Raw genomic sequence first — 27,437 nt, 5'->3', positions numbered from 1 at the left:
ACATCAACGGGTCAGCAAAAGCCATCAATTCCAAAGCAAGGCTGCTTTTGTTTCCTGCCAAAAGTCACAGTGCGCGAGAATGCCGCCAACCCGATTTTCCCTCTCTTTGCGAGACTGAACGTAAAAAGTCAATAGCGTCACACACGAGCTCGGCATGCGGTCCGCGTCGGATGGAGGCCCCGCGAGCGACGCTCAGCGAGGGGTGGGGGGCGCACACGCTGGAAAGAAGCCTTTGAACCATTAACACGCTACTGTAAAGCAGACTTGCTTTCTTTTGGTGTGTTTGTCGAAAAGTCGAAATGTTTGCGAGGAGGTAGAAGTGTTCTTTATTCACGTGAGGTTTGAGTGACAGATTTGGTGCATGGTGAAAAAAAAAAAAAAAAAAAAAAAAAAGTGGTCTTCGCTAGCTGAGTGTTTTAACTCATTCACTGCCATTGACGGTTATAAACGTCAAAAAATCATTATAACTATTTCTATTAGTTAAAAAAAAACCTAAAAAAAAGTATGAAAACCTAGATTTTTTTAAATTGTACATTTAGAATAGATATAAAATGTGTGATTAATCGTGAGTTAACTATGAAGTCATGCGATTAATTGCGAATTGAAAAATTAATTGCGACTGATCTTTTTTTTCTGCTTGTACAAGCTGCCTGCTAATAACCAAGCTCAGTTGTCGGCCATTGATGAATTAAAATAAATAAATAAATAATAATTTGGGGGGTGGTGGAATTTTTTGAAACTTTAAAAAATTTTATTAATCCCCCCCCTCCCAAAAAAATGGAAAAAATAAACGCTGATATCACGTAATATTGCGTAAATGAGGAAAAAAAATTAAAATAAATATATGTTAAAAAAAAAAATAATCAGTGAATGTGAATTTGAATTAAGCATCGACTTTTAAGTTGTAATATCAACATTCACCACTAGATGACAGATGTGGCCTAGTTGCACTTAAATTGGGTCTTAGTGCCCTATGATACAGTATACAGCATGGCTAAGCCTAATAATTACTTGCAGATTTGGAATGATAAAAAAAATATAGTATCTCAATATAATTAAAATTTTGAGTAAGTTGATTTTTGTTGGAAAAATGCGCAAAATGAGTTCATGTTGGTTTGTTGCTGTCCTTGAATGGTCATTTTTATGTAAGAAACCTCTCTTCTTTGGGGGGGGGGGGGGGGGTTGCAGTATGTGGTTATTTTGTTGTTTGCGTTAATCTCTTTGCTGTTGAATACTGGATAGATTATACATGCATAATGTCTTTTGAGAAATGAAATAAGCATTTGCTCATTTGCATGAGAGAGGATCACCCTCTAAAACAATTGGATTTCAGCAAGGCAAGAAATCGAATTTTTGACAAGACATGGCATCAGGGAACTGTTTTATAATTGTGAAAATGCATAATGTCTTCCTTAAAATGAGCCATGATTGGTTTTATTACTTTTTCCTAATGTGACATATCAAAATCACAAGTTTTCCTGACGAATTGATTTCCAACTGGGAAATGTTACAGAGAAAAAATAAAGCATATTCAATCTGAAATGTTGGAGCAAAAATAGATTTTTGCTAAACAGTCAATAAATGTAAGCTTAATAAATGTGTTGCCTTTTTGAGAGCTTTTTTTTTTTTAACCATCACTATCAGTCACAGTGATTTTTTATTTTTTTTTTATGATATGAGAACCATTCGAACAGCTAGCAGGAGCAATTCACCTTAAGCTTGTTATGCCGCGTTTTCTTCCTTCGGGCAAATAGAGACGCACCGCTTGGCGTTCCCACTTGTTATCCTCTCAATCTTCTTCAAGTTATTGCTGGCATCGGTTCGGCTGTTACAGCTGCGCTATCAAAGCGACGTGGCGGACAAGCGGGAACGCAATGTTCCTGAAAGAAAAAAATAAAATAAAATCATGAAAGAAAACAGAATCGAGACAAAAAGGAGAATACATCATCGGATTCCAATGGCAGCCGCGGGTCAAATGTGGAAATCTGGGATGAATCATGTGATGACGTCCCACTCGCTGCCTGCACATGAAACGACGCTACATAACATCACACGCGTGCCATCACGTCTGCTCAAGATGGTGATTTTCGCAAACGGAATGCATGATGTCACCCCCCCCCCCGAAAAACAAGCTTTTAAAATTAGCGAGATGGGAAGATTTGTGCTGACGACGGGGAAAGTTCAAAGGAGAGCAAGGGACAACAATGTGTTGTTTTCCCGCCGCCTGCTACTAGCCAACATGGCAGTCGGCCAACATAAGGAAACATTACACATGTTTATAACTCTTTGACTGCCAGACGTTTTCAGAAACGGGTTGTCCCCAGTGCCAGCCGATTTTAAGCATTTTGACTGATCTTTCAAGGTCCACAGAAAATGATGTGTTTGGACTATGGAAACACACATACTACCAAATGAAAGATTGGACTCTCATCTTTCATCAGAAAAAAAAGTTTGTTTCTACCTTATTCCGGTTTTCAGTAATCAACAATAGAAAATGGTTAGTTTCACCTCTGTTTTGAAAAAAAAAACGTCTTTGGCACTCCTCCATAGGATTTTACTAAACGTTATTTAACGTTTTTGGCAGTCAAAGAGATAAACTTAGAGGTGGCAAATCCAGGTCCAGAAAGTAAAAACCCTGCCACAGTTTGGCTTTAGCCCCTAGCTAGCTCCCTAGCAGGTAACCGAGCATCCGGGGAACTAGCTAGCTAGCACTTGGGGCTAAAGCCAAACAGTGCCAGGGTTTTTACTTTCTGGACCTGGATTTGCCACCTCTGAAAATGTGGATGTCACGCTACTGCTATACATTCAGAACAATTTATATGGGCTACTTGAATTTATGAACAGCGTGGTGCCTTAGTGGATAGCACGTCTGCCTCATGGTTCTGAGGTTTGGTGTTCGAATCTCGAAAAAACTAAACTCAATTGTGATTAGATGCTACAAGAAAACAACTGTGTACTTTATCGAAAGTAGCATGTTCGAAAGACGTATACACGACTAGACTAGTTAGTTACTATTTTACTCAGTCAGAATTCGCAATAGGCTATCATTAACTCATTCACTGCCATTGACGGCTATTGAGGTCAAAAATTTATTTGAACTATTTCTATTAATTTTCCACTTTTGTTAATAAGAGTATGAAAACATAAAAAAATATATATATTGTACATTTAGAACAGATATAAAATGTGTGATTAATTGTGAGTTAATTATTGAAGTCATGTGATTAATTACAATTGAAAATTGTAATCGCCTGGTGCGATTTAAAAAAGAAAAGATCATTACAAATTAGGGAGTGTCAGGCGATTAATTTTTGTTAATTGTAATTAATCGCATGACTTCACTAGTTAACTCACGATTAATTACAAATTTTATATCTGTCCTAAATGTACAATAAAAAAAATTCTAAGTTTTCACACTCTTGTTAACAAAAGTGGAAAAAATGTTTAACTAATAGAAACAGTTCAAATGAATTTTTGACGTCTATAGCCGTCAATGGCAGCGAACGAGTTAATCTATGCTAACGTACTACTTCAATTATAATCAGTCAGCAAAAAAAACATCTATCCTATAATTATAAAACAAACGACAACAAATAAAAATGGCTGCAACTGAGTTTGTGCCAACATATTCTTCTCACGCCGTTGCGCAAGCTAGTACATTGCGCACCATTAGCGCATCATTTTCACCTCGTGGCCTGCAGCCGTCGACGTATATGACAACAACACAATTCTTCCTGCAACAACAACAACACATGACATTTATTCAAATGACTTTTAGTTGTCACACACGGCGTTATTGGGCCTTACAACTACTCCGCTAATTCCCCAGTAATGACTTTAAAGCTCTGCTGACAGCGCCGTTGCCGGCTAATCGTGCCCCGAGGGGCTGAACGCTTCAAGTCGTCACCACCCTTAATAATACGCCGGCTTTCTTTCTTTTTTTTTTACCTTCCAGTGATGAGGTTGTACCTGGAGGGCGTAACACATGCCGCACTTCAAGCTGTGCAGGATGCCTCGCTGAGTCACTGGAGTTTATTAAAGTGGCTTCCGTGGAGCTTCCATTTCTGGCAGCCAGATGCTTTTTACCTCGGCCAAAGTCTTCTTTCGTCGCTACGCTGCGAGTCCGGTTGAGAACACACCGACAAGTATGTTGGCGTTACACCCTTTTATTTGGTTTCTGTCATCTGTCATTATACTTTGGAATGTCTCGAAAGAAGGCCATGAACTCATGAACCAAATTTGACCTTTCAGGCAGATAGATCCCTGGCGGGATCCAAACCCAGCTATGGTAGGTGAAAAAACACAATCCAGAGAGAGTGGAGAAAAAGAAAAAAAGAAAAAGAATAAGTATTGTTTTTCACAGTTGAAATATCATGTTTGCAGTGCAAATGTCAACATGTGCAAATATGACACTTAAGGATGTGTTGACGGAGGTGCAAACGCCAACTCCCAGGTGATGACGGCAGCTGGTGATTATTGAAATGTCAGCGTGCTAATTTGGCAGCCTGCACCGTGCAGCAAAGGTGGGGTCTCACATGTGGAAAAAAAAAAAAAAAGTAAGAAAGACTCGAGTTTTAACCTTCTAGTGGCAAAAAAAAAAATCACATCCCGAGAAAAGTCATTATTTGAAATTAGCAATACAAATGTCAATATTTTATGTACATATGGACTTTTTACTGCATTTTAACTCATTCACTGCCATTGACGGCTATAAACGGAAAAAAATTAATTTAAATATTTCTATTAGTTAAAATTGTTTTCCACTTTTGTTAACAATACTATGAAAACCTATAATTTTTTATTGTACATTCAGAAAAGATATGAAATTTGTGATTAATCGCGAGTTAACTAGTGAAGTCATGCGATTAATTACGATTAAAAACTTTAATCGCCTGATGCCCTGAATTTTGTAATAATCTTTTCTCCTTTTTTTTTTTAAATTTATTTATTATTTTTTTATTGATTCACTGCCATTGACGGCTATTAACGTCAAAAATTAATTTGAACTATTTCTATGAGTTTAAAATTTTTTCCCCCGTTTTGTTAACAAGACTATGAAAACCTAGATTTTTTTTATTGTACATTTAGAACAGATGTAAAATTTGCGATTAATCGTGAATTAACTAGTGAAGTCATGCAATTAATTACAATTAAAAAAATAATCGCCTCTTGCCCCTAATTTTTAATAATCTTTTTTTTGACAGTAAATGAGTTAATAAACATTTGGAGTATATATTTTCAATATTTATCTTAACTTTATACCGAGTTCCTAATCAGCTGCAGAATAGGATTTTTAAAATCTGCTATTGGTCTACAAATCACCAAATATGGCTCCTGAATACATGACAAAAATGCTGAATGAATACAAACCCGGTAGGGGTCAGACTCAGGCTAATTAGTGAAGCCCAGAGTTCAAAGCAAACATGGTGAAGCAGCGTTTAGCTGCTATGCTGCACACGAGTGGAAAAATGCTTTTGAATCCAGTTAAGATTTTTTTTCTTTAATCATTCTAATCAATTTCACAGTACGGTATTTTAGCTCTTTGACTGCCAGACATTTTCAGAAAAGGGATGTCGCCAGTGCCAGCCGATTTAAGCATTTTGACTGGTCTTTCAAGGTCCACAGAAAATTATGTGTTTGGACTATGGAAACACACGTACTACCAAATGAAAGATTGGACTGTCATCTTTCATCAGAAAAAAAAGTTTGTTTCTACCTTATTCCGTTTTTCAGTAATCAACAATAGAAAATGGTTAGTTTCACCTCTGTTTTGAAACAAACGTTTTTTAACGTCTTTGGCTCTCCTCCATAGGATTTTACAAAACGTTATTTAACGTTTTTGGCAGTCAAAGAGTTAGTAGTTTTAGAAATCTACTTCTATTTATTTACTTTACTTTTAAATGTCTCAATGTGCTTAATGAAGGTAAACCTCACTGTCTAGTGGTATCACTAATGAATGGCCAAACGTACGAGTTTTTGTTTTGTTTTGCAAAAAAAAAAAAAGACTCCCCCATTCATTCATGCTGGTCTCTTTCGCTACACACTTCCTTTGATGGTCCTCTCTATACACACATGGGCATACATCAAAGCGTGGAGACCCCCCCCCCCCAAACATCCATACATTAGGACAAAACCAGCCCCCTCCACAGTGTGAATGCATTAGCAGCTTAGTTATTTTAATTAACTCTTTAGCGTGACCACCTTTTCACCTGCTCCTCAAAAACTCAATCAAACCAAGTTACGATCTGCCGAGCAGACTGGACCGCATTTCATCGCGCTTGCTCAGAACGCCAAAGCACAGATGCTTTTCTCTCTCTCTCTCTCTCTCTCCATAATTGAAAATAGTCCCCATGTGTCTTAATAACATGCTTTTCGTCAAAATGCCTCAAGGATCGAGAATTAGAGCACTCTTTACACGCCATTTTTTTTTAGCAAATATTCAATGGGTTAGCCCTGTTTTATGCAAATGAGCATATGTTTAACCCGCCTCATATACTGCCGGGCCAATGGTGAGTACAGTTGACGTTACTACGACAACCAGGGCGCCCATAAACACAAGAAAAGCATTTTCACTTGTGGAGGCAGCACTTCCAGAAGAGACCCAACAATTTTTTTTTTTTTTTTTATATAATCCATGAAAAAGTCAATTTGTCATAATATGTCCCCTTCAAAGTACAAACATCCTGTGAACTAGACTCAAGCAATGGATCCAAGTGATTATTTACCGTGTTTCCTCTGTGTGAGCTATCTATATCCCGTGTCCGACAAGACAGCTGATGAACAGTAAAAGACCACACAGGGAAAGCCAGCCTGAAATAGAATAGAGACAGTTGCCGGCCAAAGGTCGACAAACAGCACGGCTTGAATTACATAATCAAACTTTGCTTTTGAACTAAACATTAGTCAGGGTGAGTTTGGGGATTTATTTTTATTTTTTTGGCGTGGTATCTTCAATTGCGTACATAATCAATGCTGTTTAGTTTTATCTGATCGTTCATGGAAAAGAACTGTGCGATTATGGGAAGAGAAAAAAAAAAAAGGGGATTCTCACAGAAATTGCCAAAGTCATAAGTTATGCAAAAGTGGCGTACACATTTGTGTGGTTACTCCCTGGAAGTTCCATTTCTGATGGGGGATTTTGGAAATACTAAAAGTTGTAAAAAGTTGTTTGGCTTCTTTATGAAAAACACTTCAATCAAGTTGTTAGGATGCAGCACAGGGTAGGAATTAAGTGATTGAAAAAGAAAAATCAGCCGAAATAGGCTCCAATTTATCTGTGACCCCAATGAGGACAAGAACTAGTGATGTCAATACCACTTTTTTTTTCAGTCCGATACTAGTAAGAGTACTCAAATCTTGGGTGGTCACCGATACCGATACCAATTACCGATACCAAAATGACTTTTGATACATAAAATTTCCTTGCAAAAAACAATGACAGGTCATTTTAAGGAAAACCTATTATGTCCCAATATATCATTTTGTATCTTTCTAATTTATAATTTCTAGTCCCTGATCGTAAAGTGGCCAGCATCAGTATTGGTCACTATCATGAGTGCCGATACCTGGTATTAGGACAGGCCTATTCCTAACGAGTGCGATAGAAAATGGATGGACAGGAATAGACTAACCTAAAATTTTTCACATTTCCGTTTTGTTGCTCTTAGTTTAGCAATTACTAGGGGTGTGCCAAAAAATCTATTCTCATAAGAATCGCGATTCTCATTTAGTACGATTCAGAACTGATTTTAAATGTCCCCAAATCGACTTTATTCAAATTATTTTATACTGTCTTCCCTTTGTTTGTGTGTGCCTTTATTGGGAGTGCGGTTCATGTTGTACCCGATTCAGTGTGGTTCCACGCTGTCTGATACACAGTTAAGTTGTAGCCACATTAGAGAGTAGAAGGAAAAAGTCACGATCGAGTTATTCCAATAAAAGTTGTTTTTTTGCAGCGTGGAGCCGTTCTTTTGAGTGAAAAAAGTATCGCGAGTAGAGCGCTAATTAGCATTAGCGAGTCAGACTGGAGTAGATCATTACGATTCCTTGAACATCTTGTCAATCAGATCATTTTGAATGAAAAAAATCGCTCTTAATCGAAAATCGATTCTGAATCGAATCGCACACCCAAAAATCGGAATTGAATCGTGACACATTCAAAGATTCCCACCCCTAGCAATGACACTTTATTATAGTATGGAAAAAAAAGAAAAGAAAAATTGTTTGTCGCATCATCTGTGGTGCTGGATTTCACTTTCCTTTCTTTTCTTTGGTCCTTCCTCTGGTCTCCTGACGGCCTCACGACTCTGGCTGGAAGTGTTCGGTTTAGGTGAACGGTATGGGATTTTTTAATAGGTTTTAGGTGAACTAATGAATACACACTCACACATACAAAAGAAGGAAAAAAAAAGAAAAATGAAAATAAAAAAGAGAGCAATGATGATGACATGCCAAATTGGTAAAATTACCGAATGAACAATACTGAGCTCTCCAGAAAAGAAAAAAAAAGAAAAAATCTGTGGCGCTTCCTTTCGTTTTAACTTGGGAAAGGAGCTCCTGTTTTGGGAAGGACCACGGTCTTCCCATGCACCGACTATCCGACACCCCTGCGACATTCCGCTCAGAGGTTACCACAGGGTCTGTTCTTTCCCATTGAAGTTTGGGAGATTTGAAGAATTTTTATTGCGCTTTGTTGCTCTCCCTGTACTTTGGTCCGCGGGGAGTCATGGAAAAGAATGCGAAAAGCCGCCAAACGGGTCAAGTCCTTCTAAATTCATTGGGTGAAGATCATCTGAACAAACGCAGACTTCCCCAACAGGAACAAAATGAGTTAAGCTAGATTGTCGAAAGTAAGTATGTCTGTTAATGCGAGATGTAAGCGAGTGTTATTTCCCTCCGCCGGCCGACACCATCTTCCCTTTGTCTTCTGGCGCGAGGGAAGGCGGAGCCCCACTTGGCACCCGGGGAAGGATGATTTTCCAAGCAGCCTGTCGACTTCGCTCCTTAATGCTCTCCTCGCCTGCCCCACTGACTGAATTTTTAATAAATGATGAGATGTGGTATGAATAAACCACAAGGCAGCGCAAGCGCCGAAAGGCAGAGAGCGAGAGCTCGAGAGATACCAAGGTAACACAAAAGTGATAAATAAGTCAACAAAGACTCATTTGCACTGCTTGCCTCTTATCGCTATCATTGCGCCGCTACGCTAAAAGGGGATTTGAGTTTGACAAAGCAGGCGTCTGCGAAGGCATCGAGTACTTTCTGCGAGCGGATTGCGCTAAATTTTCACCGCAAATTATTCATATTATGTACAAATTATTAACTTCTTTTGTCACATCAACCCTCTAAATCCGAGAAGACGTTAATAGGCTGAAGAAGACTCACTGATAAGTAGTTTGTCATGAATTAGGGCCATGTATAGTGCAAATAATTAAGACTGACTAAATGACACGGGCAATTATGTTACTAGGCGATTTTTGTGTTGACAAAAAAAAAAAAAAAAACTTCTATATTCCAGTTATTCATTTGATCTAGATGAATATCAACAAGTCTTTTACAGGACCACATGGGACGAAGATGTTTACTTGGAATGCTTCTTTCCCATTGATTGGGAGCGAGATGAATTCAGAAGACTGCGATCGGCGTACGACGAGGCACATCAAGGCCCCGGAATTAGTCAGCGGCGATGGAAGCGAGAGAAGAATGATGAAAGGCGGGGGGGGTGAAAAGCTGTTTAAAATGTCCGCTATTTCATCAAAGTGATTATTGGGGGGGAGGGGGGGGGGGGTACTTAACAGCATTCATATTAAAATGATTAAGGTCCCCTTTGAAAAGCTTAAGAGCTGCTGTGACTGCAGTCGGTGGGAGGTCTTGAATAAAAAGGTGGAGGGAGGTGGTTATATAGGCTCTTAAATGCTTTACACAAGACATAGTGGAGACGAGGGGGGGGGGGGGGGTTACTCATGTACGCTTAACTAAAGCGGGCAAATACAATAATTTGGTTTTATTTTGCCTTAATAGCTGTGCAGGTGAAATGGGGGAAAAGTTTCTTCTTCTTAAAAAAAAGGGGATATTTTAAAACATATGAAGTGAATCTTTCTAATGAACAAATTAGTATTTTACGTGAATAAAATGTGTGATTTTCGGAGGGAAAAAAATCTAGGAAAAAAAGTAAAATTTTAGAGAATTATTCGCATTTTTCTGAGAAAAGTTTCTAATACCCTCAAGGAAAATAATTATATTTTCAGAGCAAAATAATTAATTAGAGAAAAAAAAATATTGGAAAGAAAATGTAAAAATGAAAAAATATATATATATATATTTAAGAGAATTCGCATTTTTCTGAGAAAAGTTTCTAATCCTCTCAAGGAAAATAATTATATTTTTAGAGCAAAATAATTTATTAGAGAAAAAAATCTTGGGGAGGAAGAAATGTAAAAATGAAGAAAAAAAAAGTAATATTTTAGAGAATTATTCACATTTTTCTGAGAAAAGTTTCTAATACCCTCAAGGAAAATAATTATATTTTCAGAGCAAAAATAATTCGAGAAAAAAAATCTTGGCGAGGAAATGTAAAAATGAAAAAAAAAAAGTACAAAAAAAGGAATATTTAAGAAAATTATTCAAATTTTTCTGAGAAAAGTTTCTAATCCTCTCAAGGAAAAATAATTGTATCTTCAGAGCAAAATAATTTATTAGGGAAAAAAAATATTGGAAAGAAAATGTAAAAATGAAAAAAAAAAAAGTAATATTTAAGAGAATTCGCATTTTTCTGAGAAAAGTTTCTAATCCTCTCAAGGAAAAATAATTGCATCTTCAGAGAAAAATAATTTATTAGGGGGAAAAAAATATTGGAAAGAAAATGTAAAAATGAAAAAAAAAAAAAAGGTAATATTTAAGAGAATTCGCATTTTCTGAGAAAAGTTTCTAATCCTCTCAAGGAAAATAATTGTATCTTCAGAGCAAAATAATTTATTAGGGGAAAAAATCTTGGGGAGGAAATGTAAAAATGAAAAAAAAAAGTTAAAAAAAAGGTAATATTTAAGAGAATTATTCACATTTTTCTGAGAAAAATTTCTAATCCTCTCAAGGAAAATAATTATATTTTTAGAGCAAAATAATTTATTAGAGGAAAAAATCTTGGGGAGGAAGAAATGTAAAAATGAAAAAAAGTAATATTTAAGAGAATTATTCACATATTTCTGTAATGTAAAAATGAAAAAAAAAAAGTACCCAAAAAATATTTGGGGAGAAAAAAGTGGAATTTAACAATTTGATGCGAAAAATTACATGTTGTATCTTCGTGTTTAATATATATATATATATATATATATATACACACTGTATATATACACCCAAAAAAAGCAAAAATGTGCACAAATTAAAACCCAACCAAAAAAACATCCCATCATTCACTGTCAAACAGAATTAGAAACTCAAAGACATTTTGTATCTTAATCGTGTAGTTTAAATATTTGCAAAAAAAAAAAAAGGTTAATTATCAAACAAAATGTACTTTTTATAATCAGTAGACTACGACTTCAGCCCGCTCAAGCTTAGCGTTACGCAAACAGCTCATTCCAAATGTCCACCGTCCTCCCAACAATCAGCTTGTTAGCCACTTGATCGTTGTTTTGCTCTTTGCCTGTGCGTGTCCGCCTCATCTGCTAGCGACAGATTCGCAACGCTAATCCCGCTAACACTGGCAGGTTTTGTTCTAAAGTCCGTCCATACAGCAGATGGTCGCCACCGAGCAAACAGGTCACCGTCTTGACGTTCCCCCGAGAGGGAGGGAGCGAGTTCACGTCACCCCTGCCTTATCAGAGCGCCGAGATTAACAAAGCAATTACATAGAATGGGTCGCGCGGCATTGCTGGATCTCTGCGGAGGTCACGGCAAAAGCAGCAAGCAGGTACGCCGCGCATTGTCAGGCGGCAAATATTGATCCATTGATTAGCGTCTGAATGTGACTTTGCCGGCGAGCAGTTGCTGAGAGAGCTCTACTCGAGACCCCTCGTGCCAAAGTCAATAGGCCTGTAAAATGGCGACGTTGGTGCCGTAATAGTAGAACTAGCATTTATTTGATTTTTATTTATTGACACCTAACCTGGTAACAATTTAAATGTACACCAAAAAGTCACTCCCCACAGCTGTTGCATCTTTTTTTTTTTTTTTTTTCTGGAGAGCTCAGTATTGTTCATTCGGTAATTTTACCGATTTGACGTCATCATCATTGCTCTCTTTTTTTTTTCTGTATGTTTTTTTTCTTTTCTTTTTTTGTATGTGGGTGAGTAAAAAATCCCATACCGTTCACCTAAACCGAACACTTCCAGCCAGAGTCGTGAGGCCGCCAGGAGACCCGAGGAAGGACCAAAGAAAAAAAGGGCATTGTATCTAACAATGATCTTAACAAGGGAAGCTGCATCGGCTGCGTAAACCCGACAACGTCCCGCTTCATCAAGCATCTGTCTCTGCATACAGCCATTAACGCCAACATTACCTCTGCAGGCAAAATCCATTCCCGCATCGGTGTGGGTCATCCGCTGGACAACAGATTTCTTAAGCCTTGCCAAAAAAAAAAAAAAAAGTGCGGTTAGAGGATTAGATTGGTCTCTAAATGCAAATGAAATGTAGCGGCTGCTCTTCAAAGAGTGACAGAATGTTCTTTCTCTGCTGAAAAGGGATTACGGAGATGACGATGAAGAGGCACTAGGTTCAAATTAAGACGTTCTCTGAGGGAATGGCGGGGAAAAAAAGCTTGGAAGATGTGATGGATGGAAGGATGCTGAATATATATATATATATATATATATATATATATATATATAGAGAGAGAGAGAGAGAGAGAGAGAGAGAGAGAGAGAGAGAGAGAGAGAGAGAGAGAGAGAGAGAGAGAGAGAGAGAGAGAGAGAGATTTAAAGTTGCTTTAATGCCACAAATTTTTTTAACGCGCAATTAATGACCGCCCCTTACTTGGAAATCCTGTATTGGGGGAATTCCAGTCTCAACGCAGCAGACGCGTCCACGTCAAAATTTAGCAGCAATAAATTTAATAATAATGCAATTATTGGTGGAGACTGGGGTCAAGTTGCATTTTTACAATTTGAAAAATGTGCTGCAGAATTTCCCAAGTTACTTAAACAAAAATGCACTGAGCTGTCACCAACGTCTTACAAATGCAATTATGCCATCTAGTGGCAGAACAAATGACCTCAACACAAATCAATATTACACAAAGTACAGTACATTGTTTTAATATTAACTAAATTTTATGAATTATTATGAAATTACTATTATTATTCAATGACTAAAAGACACATTTCTATTAGTTTACCATTATTTTCCACTTTTACGTTAACAAGAGTATGAAAACAATTTATTGTACATTTAGAACAGATATAAAATTTGCGAATAATCGCGAGTTAACTATTGGCGTCATGCGATATATATAAGCCGAATGGCCATCCACGTGCACATAACTGTGTGTGTGTGTGTGTGTGTGTGTGTGTGTGTGTGGGGGGGGGGGGGGGGGGGCGTGAAGTCACTGACAAGTAGGTAACAAATTCGCCACCAAGTTGCCAGAAAACAGCTCTGTACACACACACGTGCGCACATGCACGCGCGCACACCGAGGGGGTGTTAACACAGACGGTTGATCACACCCAGCAACGACGGCATTTTTTTTTAAACAGATGCCGTCATTAGCGGCAGCGATTGGCTGGCGACCAGTCCGGGGTGTACCCCTGCCTCTCGCCCCAAAGTCAGCTGATCCGAACTCCGGCCATCCGTGACCCTAATGAGGACAAGCGCTTTTGGAAAATGGATGGATTTTTCTTAGCCGGCTTAACCGCATTCGCGCAGCATCCCTCTGCTTCACACCGCAGCGCATTGTTCTTCTCATGACTGATGACGGTGCAAACTCCTAAAGAGGAACCGCTGACTAAATTGCCAGGCTCAGCGCCACGTGCCGAACGGCATCGGCTTTTTTTTCCGCTGTATGACTTAAATACAGGAATTAGGACTTCATATACATGCACACAATGCATAAAATGAGTTTCATTAAAAATGGGATGAATTCTCTGACCTCTCATTAAATGCAGCTTATAAGGGGAAAATAAAAGGATGCAGCGCATAAACGTGTGGCTAAGTAATCCCATAATATACAGGGTATTATGTCTAGAAAAAAAAAAAAAAAAAAGCGCATCCATTTTTCATACTGCTTATCGCGTTCAGGGTCGCAGGGAGCTGGAGCCGATCCCAGCCGACTTCAGGCGATCGGCAGACTAAACTCAATCATTCTACATAACATGAATGGATGGCGTAATAAAAAATACATATACAGTACACAGTATATATACAAATATATATAGTACGCACTAGGGATGGGTGATGTGATAAAAAAAAAAAATATATATAAATATATATAATTAGGGGTGTCAGGCGATTAAAATTTGTAATCGCAATTAAAAACTCTTTGACTGCCAAAAACGTTAAATAACGTTTAGTAAAATCCTATGGAGGAGTGCCAAAAACGTTAAAAGACGTTTGTTTCAAAACAGAGGTGAAACTAACCATTTTCTATTGTTGATTACTGAAAAACGGAATAAGGTAGAAACAAACTTTTTTTTCTGATGAAAGATGAGAGTCCAATCTTTCATTTGGTAGTATGTGTGTTTCCATAGTCCAAACACATCATTTTCTGTGGACCTTGAAAGATCAGTCAAAATGCTTAAATCGGCTGGCACTGGCGACATCCCTTTTCTGAAAACGTCTGGCAGTCAAAGAGTTAATCGCTGTTCTAAATGTACAATCATTTTTTTTTTTTTAAAGTTTTCATACTCTTGTTAACATAAAAGTGAAAAATAAATACTAATAGAAATATGGCTGCATCTTTTAGTCATTGATACTGTAATTTCATAATTCATAAATTATATATTATATTTTCTATTATATATATACATATACATATATATACATATATATATATATATATATATATATATATATATATATATATATATATATATATATATATATATATATATATATATATATATACACAGTGATACCTCGGCTGACGAACGCTTCAGCTCACGAACTTTTCGCCTCACGAACATTAAATTCGCGAGCATATAGTCTCAGCTGACGAACTAGTTTTCTGGCGGACGAGCCAAATCACGCGACACGAGAAGCTGACGCACGCTCACGTCGTCCCAGTTCGTCACCCCCTTTCTTTGAGTGCGGACGTGGTTTGTGTTTGGTAGACATTTTGGACCATTTTGGAGTGTACTTTTGCTATCATGGGACAGAAAAAGACCCAACCACAGGCTAGTGTTAAGCCTAAGAAGACCTTAAAGAAAATTACGGTCCAGCAGAAGAAGGAGATCATCGAAAAACACGAACGAGGTGTGCGTTTGTGTGACTTAGTTAATTACAATACAATAGCACATTTATTATACATAAAATAAGGTATATTTTGTGTAGTTTTAAGGCTTATTTTGTAGAAAATTATGTTTTATGGGGACCTGGGAACGGATTATTCTCATTTTAATGGTTTCCTATGGGACATAAATGTTTGGAAGACAAACTTTTCGCCTCACACACACTTTCTGGGAACCAATTAAGTTCGTGAGCTGAGGTATCACTGTATATATATATATATATATATATATATATATATATATATATATACATACATATATATATATATATATATATATATATATATATATATATATATATATATATATATATATATATATATATATACAGCACGGTGGCTGACTGGTTGGCACGTCCGCCTCCCAGTGTAGAGGACGTGAGATCGAGTCCGGGCTTCGGCCTTCCTGGGTGGAGTTTGCATGTTCTCCCCGTGCCTGTGTGGGTTTTCTCCGGGTGCTCCGGTTTCCTCCCACATTCCAAAGACATGCATGGCAGGTTAATTGAACGCTCTAAAAATTGTCCCTAGGTGTGATTGTGAGTATGAATGGTTGTTCGTCTCTGTGTGCCCTGTGATTGGCTGGCAACCAGTTCAGGGTGTGCCCCGCCTACTGCCCGAAGCCAGCTGGGATAGGCTCCAGCAGCCCCCGCGACCCTAGTGACGAATAAGCGGTTAAGAAAATGGATGGATGGATATATATATATATATATATATATATATATATATATATATATATATATATATATGGTGCTTATATTGAAAAATTAGTCTAATCTAAGTAAGACACACACTAATGGCGAACATTTTGAGGTGGACTTTCATCCCCCATTTTACCCCCTCGCACTCCATTCATCGCGATGTGACCCGCGAAGTTAAGAACGGTCACCGAGCTCATCAATAAATCAGGACGCTAGCTTCGCAATTTGGGATCCAGAAATAAAATTCGGGCTCAAATGGAAGCATTTGTGCCTCCTGCCTGAATTCAATTCATTTCCAGCTTTCAACCGTGGGGGGGGGGGGGAGATGAAATGATGAAAAAGGAGGCTCTTAACATCTCATCTCTGCTCCGTTTTCCCTGCAGAGAGCCCGGGCATTGTCTAGAGACCGGGTTGCGGCGATCTTCTGCCGAGCTTATTAATTCGCTGCTCTCATCTCCCCGAGCTGGCTATCATTACGGCCCTATATATAGAGCTACGCGGGGAATAGTGAGGGATGCGTGCGCGAGCACACATACACATACACGCATTAACATTAATGACTTTAGGCTCTACTGGTGTGCCGCTCTGAGACGCGCACGGAAATCAACTGTGCTCAACAAAAAATGAAGCTCTGGAGTTGTATTCACATGATTAGGACATTCGAACCGTGTTTGGGCTTGGGCTGAATTCTTTTGCAATGTACTATCCAGTGTTGTGCTCGTTACAAAAAAAAATTGTAACTAGTTACAGTTACTAGTTACTTCATTTTAAAACTCAATTACTCTGATGATTACTTAAACAAAAAAGTAATGCGTTACTATTTAAAGTAACTCTTTAGTTTCTTTAAAAAAACAACTAGTTAGTTACAAGTTACTTTATTTTTAAAGTAACTCACTTACTCTGATGATTACTTTAAAAAGTAATGTGTTACTATTAAAAGTAACTTTTCAGTTACTTTTTTTTTTTTTAAAGAACATACACTGTTCCTTTATGCTCAACTAAATTAAAGTAATGAGCATATTTCCACGTCGAAAAACTGGTCTTGCCTCTCCATGACATGAATCCGATACCTGCTCACAATGCGTCTTTTTCATTAGCACGGCAGCGGCAATCTATTGTAAACAGGAAGTAGTACAGTACACCGTAGCCATCCGTTCATTATTTGATTCTGAACCGCTTATCCTCACCAGTGTCACACAATTAAATTATTAAAATAATGTAATCAAGTAACTGACTAATATTGCAATTTGTAACTGTAACTGAGTTACTGTATTTTAAAAAAAGTAATGCGTTAGAGTATTAGGTATTGTAAAAAGTAACTAAGCTACATTAATGCATGACTAGTAACTAGTTACTGCCCAACACTGGTCACGACGCAAAGAAAATATCAATTTGTCTAGGTCGCGGTTGCATAACCGTACCGTTAGATTTACAGGAAATCCTAATCTTGGCTCTTTGGTAGTACAGGCGAAGCCCCCACTGAGCGTGCTAATGAACAATCATCTGCACCTCCTCTGGCGCTTGCATTTTGTTAAAAGTGGGATTAGATTGTGTGTCGGGCTGCGCCTTCGTTCCATCCCAAACCTCAGCGGGGGTCTGAACAGGCCATTACGTTCCCCACGTTGCGTTAATCGGGATCTAACGTCCGATAGCATTAACGTACACGGCGGATTTGGGTGCAAAAACCTTGTTTAGTGGGATACATATGAGGGGGTCAGGAGCTACAGTACACCCCCCCGCCCCCCAATCGACTCCTTCGGCCCCATCCTGTGTGGCTCGGTAGTGGAGAAGCAGATGGTGCTATGGGGTAGGTGCTCGGAGGGAGGGGGGGGGCAGCGCTTGCACACGGCCCTGCCTGAGCCTTGGGGGTGATCGGAGCACATCAGATCCAGTCGGCTTGCAGAATGTGACCCCCCCCCCCCAAACCCCCCAGGGCTTGAACATGGTCAACCACGCAGAAAGCAAAGGGAAGGCCACTCGCACATGCATGCAACGTAAACCCACCCGCCCCACTTGGAAGGCTTCTAGGACGGGTCGATTCCCAGCCCTCCAAAAAAAAAAAAACACACACACACACACACACCTTACAACAACGAGGATCCATTAAGTGTCCTGTGCACGCATGTTACATTAACCGACAGCGGGATGAATGATTTATTCCTGCGGCTTTGCTACTGTCAGAGATGGATGGCGTCAATAGGGCTTTTGTCCTTTTTGATGAATCAGCCGATTTTCCACTTTAAACAAATCTATCCCCGGGAAAGACACAGGTGAGAAATTGTTTAACAGGAAGGAGACAGGAAGCATATTGCTTGACTGTGCAAGGGGATTATCCCAGGATAGTGGGTAGGACTGCTGAGACCCCCACCACCCCCGGGGGCACCCAGTATGAGGCCCAAAACCGGGAATAGAATACATCCTGGAGTCAAAATATGTTATTATGTGTACAAACTATTAACTGGAGAGTGTGAGATTCCTCAATCTTTTATTTATCTACTCTACCCACCCTGGAATTCTTTGATAGCCTATAACCATAAATTAAATTGCAGGCATGGGAATAATTAAATGACACAAAGTGGTAAACGCATCATTGGATAGGTAAATCTTGTTCTGTCTTTTGTTTCCATGACAATTAGGACCTTTTTTTACAATATTAGACTTTAAGTTCCGTTGAAGTCACAGAAGTGACAATTCTCCATTAAATTCAGCAAAAACGATAAATATTACCCCCAAAAAACGTACAGCAAACAAAGCTGAGCCAAACCATAACTGGGTGGAAACAAGACTTGACGTTAAAATAATTTTCACCCTGCACTTAGGAACAAGTGCGAGCGGGTGACTTCAGAGTGCTAACAGCAGGAAAAACGTCCCTGTTATTTCCCTAGTTGGCTACTCGATAAGAATTTTCAAATATGGGCAAGCTTACGAATACGATGATTATTACAAAAAAAAAAAAAAGTGGGCCGAACAAAGCTGGCTCAAACCCTACTGCTTGACAGAAACACAGCTTTTCGTTATGAACTCCTTTTCACCCTGCACTTATCAATACGCAACCACAATGCATGAGGTTGGAGGATGGTTTGTCGTGATGCATTGTGCCTTCCGATTTGAACATTTCTCAATTCAAGAGCAGCGTCACGGTGATGTCCAATAGGAAGAAAGGCTGGCGGAGTGATTTCAGGGTGCGAACAGCACTCGACCAACCAACTCGGATACCCGGCCCCGTTACTTCCTGTTTTTGAATTAGAATTTAGTTACGTTTATTTCTGTTAAGTAGCCGCTATGTTTAATTGACATAAGGATAAAGAGAGGGTCCTTAAAAAAATCCCTATGGACTCCAAAAAATTTGCGATTCCCTGATTTAACCACGGATGAATGTGAATAAAAATGGCACTTCACTCTCTTGATTAAAATCTGTACGACTCTTCAGTGGGCCTGGCGTATTAGATTAGCGACCACGCTTGCGACGCAAGAGTGCGAAATAAGCACAATAGGCTGAGTTTGTGTTTTCCTGCAGGCATATTGCGCGCTCCCATGTCACTCTCGCTCACTGCCGGTGACGAGCAAATCCGTCGTGACACGCGGACAACAAAAGGAGCCGCGAGAACGCCTCGCCTTGCCTCGCCACACACGCCACCGCATCTTAGCGGGCGGCGTACGTCGTCGGCACTATCTCCGCAGAACACAAGCCGGGCTACATGCATGGGCTCGGCATTACACGTCGCACAACACAGTGACATCTTTAAGCGCCGTATCCAAAGTGAGGAAGGGTGGGGGGGGGGGGGGGTGGGATGAAAGCCCTTTCGTCAAATAGCTCCACTTGATGGGGCGCTAGAGCAGAACTAGTCCAGATAAAGCTTTTCTGGTCGAAAATTGCAAAAGTCCAGTCATCTGTACGTTCTAGGCAATTCCTTAAATGAGCCCGAGATTAGGGAGTGCATGGTGATTAAGCTCATTTGAAGTATTGAGGATCCATCTGGGCATTGGCAAGAGCCACACTTTAATTAATCTGGTAATGGATGAGAAAAATAAGCACTCTTAGGCACATATCAGCATTTTCCTGAACAGGAGGAAGTGGATAAAATGGAGGGGGGTTAAGGGTGTGCGGGGGTTGGATTTTTCTTCTTTTTTTTTGAGGGGGGGGCTTTAAAAGGCAGACACAGTGGGAGTGAAATGGAGCACATTGCCTGCAGGGAAATTAGCACTGTAGCCTGATGAATGCACCATTGTATATATGTCATAATGGGGGAAAAAAGAGATTGTATAGAGCATTGTTTTAGTTTTTTAATTTTGCTTCTATTGCGACCTCAACCTTTGCCCGAGATTCTTCCCCAGCAAAAAGTGAGAGGCTGCGCTTACAAAAAAAAAAAACTGGTTATGCAGTGACAGTAGAATACCCAAGAGTCAACACGACTGGAATTCACAAGAATATATTGGAATGATGGGAGAGGCCATTTTTGTAAAAAAAAAAAAAAAAATGCATGGCTTGAATGTTAAATGCGTTACCGGTATAATAGCTTGTACAATTGACGAGCGGCTTGCAATGAACTACTTTGTGTAGCAGCGTAATAATACGTTGTTAGGCAGCACAAAAAGGTACGCTCAGTTATCAACATACTTACTGTGAAGCAGAGCTGCAACTAATGTCGGCGGTCCCTGAATTTTATAGTTGTATTTATAAACAATTATATATGTTACGTTTTATCATTACAGTATTAATAAATAAATAAATAAATGTGTTCTTTGGTAAGTGAAGTCTAGAAAGACTTTAAATTTAAAAAATTTTTTTTTTAAATATATATATATATTTATATATATATATATATATATAAATCCAAAATTAGTTGAGGGTGTTTTAACATAAAAAAATATATATATAAAAACGCTGTCCTTATTTTATTTGTTAATAAAATCCTTATCCTTTTGTGTTGTAAATTAACTACCAATAAAGTTTAACTAGTCATTGGAGGAACGAATCAGATCTTAAGACTCCCATACAGACATAATTTTACCAAAAAAAAAGTAAATATTGAGGAAATAAGTTGAGTTTTGTCAAAAGTCAGAATTGTAAAATCCAGAATTTGGAGATACAGAATTTGTTGATCTAATATTTGTTTGTTTTTAATATTTTTGTTTGTTTTTTAAGTAAAACAACTTCAACCTAACATTAATACAATTAATGTAGTTGTCCGAAAATTTTGGTTTTTTTGCCACTTTGAATCGGTCCTCAGTTTTACGATGGTACCAACATACACGTAACTGTAAATGTTTTCTTCCTGGTTAGTTGTCATTTTGAGGTCTGTGTTTATTTTTCTTAACTCATTCACTCCCAGCCATTTTCACTGAAGCAACCCACTTTGCTCCCGGCTATTTTACTGGTTTTGACCGATTTTGCAAGGCCCACGAAATATTGTGTTCTATTGCTATAAAAACATAGAACCTAGTAAAAGAAGATTAGAATCTCTTCTTATTTGTATCTGTTTCCGTTTTGCAGCAATTAGCATTAGATTATAGCTAAATTTCATCATTATTCACCAACCTGTTGAAAACACTGGGGAAAAGAGCTTGTTGCAACATGATCTCTTATACTCTGCTGCCACCTGCTGGCCGTTTTTTGTCCTAACTGCCATTGCTTTAAGCCACCTCTTCAGGTCAGAAGCTGCATCAAAGCCTTCTGTATGGTCGAGCATTAAAAAACATTTTTAAAAAAACGTATAAATATGCTTTTGGGAGTGAAGGACAACGTACTAAAACATTTTTTTTATACGTTTTGGGGTTTGAATGATGATGTTTCACTAATTGCAGTACAGTGTCAATTACAGTGATAGTCACTGTTAATAGTATTAACTAGGACGTCACCAGACATGTTTTACCCTGAGTCAAGAATTGGGCTGGCGCTTTAATAACAGAGCCCCAAAAGGAAGGCTGCGAAGTTCTCTGCCTGGTGGTCAGGAATGTCGCCAAGGACCATCCCAGGAGTGGACTCCGAGGCCTAATTAGGCTTTACGCTCCTTTAACATTTAATAACGGCCAGCTGGATCTTCAGATGAATACTTAAACCGAGGAGATACTGAGGGATTTCTGCCAAGATTATCGGGATTATCAGACAAAAGACTTCCTCGCAATATTTGACAAAATATTGCAGTGGCATATTTAGTTCACAAGTGGATCATATTCACATTCAGCTCCTTCGCTATAGACGTTGTCTGCTAATGAGACAGATGCAAGCGGCGGGGATGTGCGCCAACGACGACGGTGAGCCAGCGTGGACGGAATAATAAGCAGAAACTAAGATCTTCGCAAATCCTCTCCTAAAAAGCCTAATCGCATATTGGGAGGTCAACGGACCATCTGCTGACTGCCAGCTACCTTGGAGCGCTTTCACCACACCTGAACGGCGGGCAATGTGAAGGTATTCCCGGGATGAACGGATTCAATAACTGAAAGCTGGTTATGGACTAAATAATAAGTAACGGGCAGTTGTGGGCCAGACGTGGAATATTAGCTAGGTCAGCTATTTGCAAACATAGTGTTCCTTTGCTATATTGTGGTTCATTGTTCACACTTAAACTAGATTGTGACTTTTTAGGTAATCTAGGTAATCTTTTTTTTTTTTTAACAGTATACAAGCAAGTCAAAATTTAGAGAGGCTTGCCTACAGTGTTAGTGTGTTGTTGTTCCGTGTGTATTAAAGTAGTAGTTGTTAAAAATTACGGTAACATACATGGTCATTTTTGTTAGCCCGTTATATGTTAGCATTATGCTAGTGGACACTTTTTGGACAAAATGATATAGTTTGGGTGAATATTTTAGTGTTTAAAGGCATACTTGACTCACTGAGACATTTTCAGCAGTAAAATGTTAATATTTTGCCCAGAATGAATTTCATAACTTCATTATTTTTTCTTTAAAAACTAAATGACATCACCTGTGCTGAGGAAGTAGGAAAAAATTGCTTCCATTTTATCATCGGGAAGAAAATATGTAGTAATCTCAGCTCATATTTTCTCCCTATTTTCATTTTGCCCTGTTATGTGGTGTTCAGCGAGGGAATGCAGCCAACTCACGGCTAATCGAAGCGGCTCTCCTCATTTCTTTTTAAATTCAGGACAGAGAGGGCGCTGCGCATTCAGACAATTAATACATTTAAAACCTCAATTTTCCACTTGCTGTCGACGGACGATGACATCACCTGTGCTGAGGAAGTAAGTAACGACCAATCAGGGCTCACCTGTTTTCCGGGTTTGGTCAGCAAACTGAGCCATGATTGGTCATTACCTACTTCCTCAGCACAGGTTGTGTCATCTTCAGTCGGCAGCAAGTATAATTTTTTTTATTTTAAGGTATTAATTATACATGAAAAATAATCAATTCATTCTGGACAAAATATTAACTTTTTGCTGCTGAAAATGGCTCAATGAGTCAAGTATCCCTTTAAATAAACTATATTTTGTGTCAGATTTACAATTGCTAAGAACAATTGCTAAGAAATATTTTAAAAAGCATGTCCGAGGGGTAAAACGATACTTAAAAATGGGACTGTTTCAATGGAAAAAAATGGAGGTTCACAGTACTCATGGGCGGTCTTGCTTGTATTTTCCACGGAAAGTGTCCGTGAGGTGTATATTAAGACATGCCACCGTCTATTTACCACCTCTGACATCCCCGGCGGACGTACAACCCTTGTCAGCTTTGCTCCAAACCCTCTTGGCGGCATGAGAAAACACACATAATGCCAGCGTGGCCTACTTATTTCCCCTCCCGGAGTGTGTAATAAGGAGTGATGGCTTGTCCTCTTGAGGGAATGTGAAGCCCCCCCCCCCCCCACCCCCCCAGAGAGGAAGGGTCACTCAGGACTTGGATGCTCACATTCCATCAAAAGGGATAAATGAAGTGAAGGAGTTGATTTCAAATAGTGGTTTAGTGATCTACTGTTCTGAGGTTAGGGGTTCGAATCTCTGGTTATTTGTCCAGATCAAAACTGTAATCACAGGACGAGAGCTGCGTTCAGGTGCACTCTGTAAATGAAAGTGTTGTAATATTGTGATGACAATTTATTAGTTGATTTCAAATATTGCGAAGACAATTGGGCAGAATAGTGGTTTAGTGCTCTACTGTTTTGAGGTTAGGGGTTCGAATCTCCGGTTATTTGTCCAGATCAAAACTGTAATCACAGGACGAGAGCTGCGTTCAGGTGCACTCTGTAAATGAAAGTGTTGTAATATTGTGATGACAATTTATTAGTTGATTTCAAATATTGCGAAGACAATTGGGCAGAATAGTGGTTTAGTGCTCTACTGTTTTGAGGTTAGGGGTTCGAATCTCCGGTTATTTGTCCAGATCAAAACTGTAATCACAGGACGAGAGCTGTGTTCAGGTGCACTCTGTAAATGAAAGTGTTGTGATATTGTGATGACAATTTATTAGTTGATTTCAAATATTGCGAAGACAATTGGGCAGAATAGTGGTTTAGCGGTGTACTGTTTTGAGGTTAGGGGTTCGAATCTCTGGTTATTTGTCCAGATCAAAACTGTAATCACAGGACGAGAGCTGCATTCAGGTGCACTCTGTAAATGAAAGCGTTGTAATATTGTGATGACAATTTATTAGTTGATTTAGAATATTGCGAAAACAATTGGGCAGAATAGTGGTTTAGTGGTCTACTGTTTTGAGGTTAAGGGTTCGAATCTCTGGTTATTTGTCCAGATCAAAACTGTAATCACAGGACGAGAGCTGCGTTCAGGTGCACTCTGTAAATGAAAGTGTTGTGATATTGTGATGACAATTTATTAGTTGAAGGGTTATATGATTGCGTGAAAAGTGCCATGTTGATGAAAATGGTGTCGGACAGATTGAAGATTTAAATGGGACTGTCACGTGTCTTTAAAGCGTCAGCATCAACGCAGCTAGCAGTTTATAAGCTAAGCTCATACAAACGAAAGTAAGCCGGGTCAGCACTACTTCCAAGTCTCCTCGGCGAGTGACCTGCGTTAAGTCAATCAAATGGCTCCGGATCACACCGCGGATTAGGTGTGCTGACCCGCACTGCCGGGGGGGCCACTTACATTAGCAGACTGAAAGCCTGTTACATAAACAACAACAACAAGTCAGCCAACCTATAGCGGCTGCGTGCGGCTCCTTGGCACGGCCCTGACTTATAAAACACGAGAGCGCCGCATGTGGATGTCATCCAGCCCTGAAGGAAGCTGCGGCCACTCAATCCGGTCTGCAGGTCTAATCATCTCGCCATATGTCCTCCCGTCGCCTGGCTGATTACTCGCCTCCTCGCTGATTGTCGCGCGCTTTTGATATATCATATCCGCAGTGGGAAAATGGTAACGGTATGCTCGTACACGCTCTCGGCGAATCTTGACCCCTGATAGAGAGGAAAAAAAAAAACACACACAAGCCTGTGGCAGTTCAGAGAAAACCTGCAGATCTCCATTTTGCCCTCCTCCTTCCTCCGTAATTTAGTGTTTACTGTCTTCAGATTTGTCACGTCGTCGGTACTGACCCGATTAGTGACGATTCTGGTGGCGGACGAAAACTCACTTCCGCCAGTGCATAGTCCGTCCGTTATTTTAAGTTTCCCGTCATTCATCAGTGACGGACTGACGGATCTTCCGGCAGTACTGACGGAGTGTCCACTTTTTTATTTTTTTTTATTTTTATGCCATAACGGAGAGACCACGTCCAGATAAGGTGCCGGGCGCGTCATCAAATTAATGAGGAAAAAAATTGCTTCCATTTTATCATCGGGAAGAAAATGTGTAGTAATCTCAGCTCATATTTTCTCCCTATTTTCATTTGCCCTGTTATGTGGCGTTAAGCGAGGGAATGCAGCCGACTCACGGCTAATCGAAGCGGCTCCCCTCATTTCTTTTTAAATTCAAGGCAGAGAGGGCGCTGCGCAGTCAGACAATTAATACATTTAAAACCTCCATTTTCCACTTGCTGTCGACTGAAGATGACATCACCTGTGCTGAGGAAGTAGGTAACGACCAATCACGGCTCACCTGTTTTCTGGGTTTGGTCAGCAAACTGAGCCATGATTGGTTGCACAGGTGATGTCATCTTCAGCTGACCGCAAGCAGCAAAATTAGTTTTTAAAAGGTATTAATTGTTCATGAAAAATAATGAAGTTGCCAAATTCATTCTGGACAAAATATTAACTTTTCAAGTATCCTTTTAAGAAGATCTCCATAAGTTGGCCATTGTAGTTGGTCCTTCCACCCCCTGATCGTGCAAAAAATACAGTCCTAACAAAATATTAAGAGATAATCGGATTCCATCCAATTTGACGGACATTTTCAACGATGTGTTCACTAGGAAAAAAAAATCTGAAAATAAACCAAACTGAATGATTGCAACTTAATATTCGCCTCAAGAGACAATACAGACTTAAGATGTCAGCAAACATTTGACTTAAGCCGGTTGTTTTTCTCATCCGTGGATATTTTTTTTTTGCAACACGTGGGCGCCTTTTCAGGGGCGGAGGCGCACATTCCTGCGTCTTGCGTGATTCACACATTCCGCAAAGCATAAGGAGAGGTATCCCCACCCCCCACCCGCCGCCCGCCCCCCTCTGCATTTGTGTGTAGATACCAGACGTGCTCCGGGGAGACGCGGCATCTCCCGCAACCCCCCAACAAGTCGCACAAACAGACAAGACAAGATGATGTTAGGCTGTGCTATGATTGGGAAAAGGGCTCAAAAGTTTGGATCTCAGCCAAGGCGGGATAATACCAATATTTGGATCTGGTCCAGATTGAGCACCTTGATAGAAACCCACCTCCTCCACATGCCTCAAATGTGTCATCTTCGTTTATTACTCACCGAGAAGAATCCGTCTCCAACCCTTTTCAAGGTTTTTTTTTGTAAAAAAAAAAAAAGACGAAATAATCATCTTGGGAAAGCCCGCCTTTCCCCACAAGGTTTATTAAACGGCTGCCGGTGGCGACGGCTGACGGGTGAACTTTAGCCCGGGCGGGAGTCTGCTGCCTGACCGCTGACCCGCTTTTCTCTGCGATCATCTAATTGAGAGGGAGCCCTGCGAGTCATTAGCGGCGACATGAGACGACTCCGTTGCAGGTTGCCGCCGACTGCACATGACGGGGGTCGATAAAACACGCACACCAACATTCATACGGACGGGAATAGATTTATAACACGTGCACACACACCTCACCAGCAGTTATGAATAATACACATGGAGTATATTTGATGAGCCCATCTAGGAGAGACTATAAACCTATTTTATGCAGGCGAAGTGGCTGGTCTTCATAAAAAAAAAAAAAAAA

At 39.5% G+C, this 27,437-nt stretch overlaps 1 long non-coding RNA gene across 1 annotated transcript in view; it reads right to left on the bottom strand.

The window, feature by feature from the left end:
* Positions 1-1,444: 1,444 nt before the first annotated feature.
* Positions 1,445-27,437, bottom strand: part of LOC144040403 (uncharacterized) — a 71,763-nt gene continuing 45,770 nt past the window's right edge. The window contains exon 4 of the long non-coding RNA XR_013289721.1: positions 1,445-1,880. This is a non-coding gene — a long non-coding RNA (uncharacterized LOC144040403). The remainder of the gene's footprint in view (positions 1,881-27,437) is intronic.

Source organism: Vanacampus margaritifer, chromosome 20 (genome assembly GCF_051991255.1).
Source record: "Vanacampus margaritifer isolate UIUO_Vmar chromosome 20, RoL_Vmar_1.0, whole genome shotgun sequence".
Taxonomy (NCBI): Eukaryota; Metazoa; Chordata; class Actinopteri; order Syngnathiformes; family Syngnathidae; genus Vanacampus; species Vanacampus margaritifer.
This window is presented reverse-complemented; position numbering and strand designations above follow the sequence as displayed.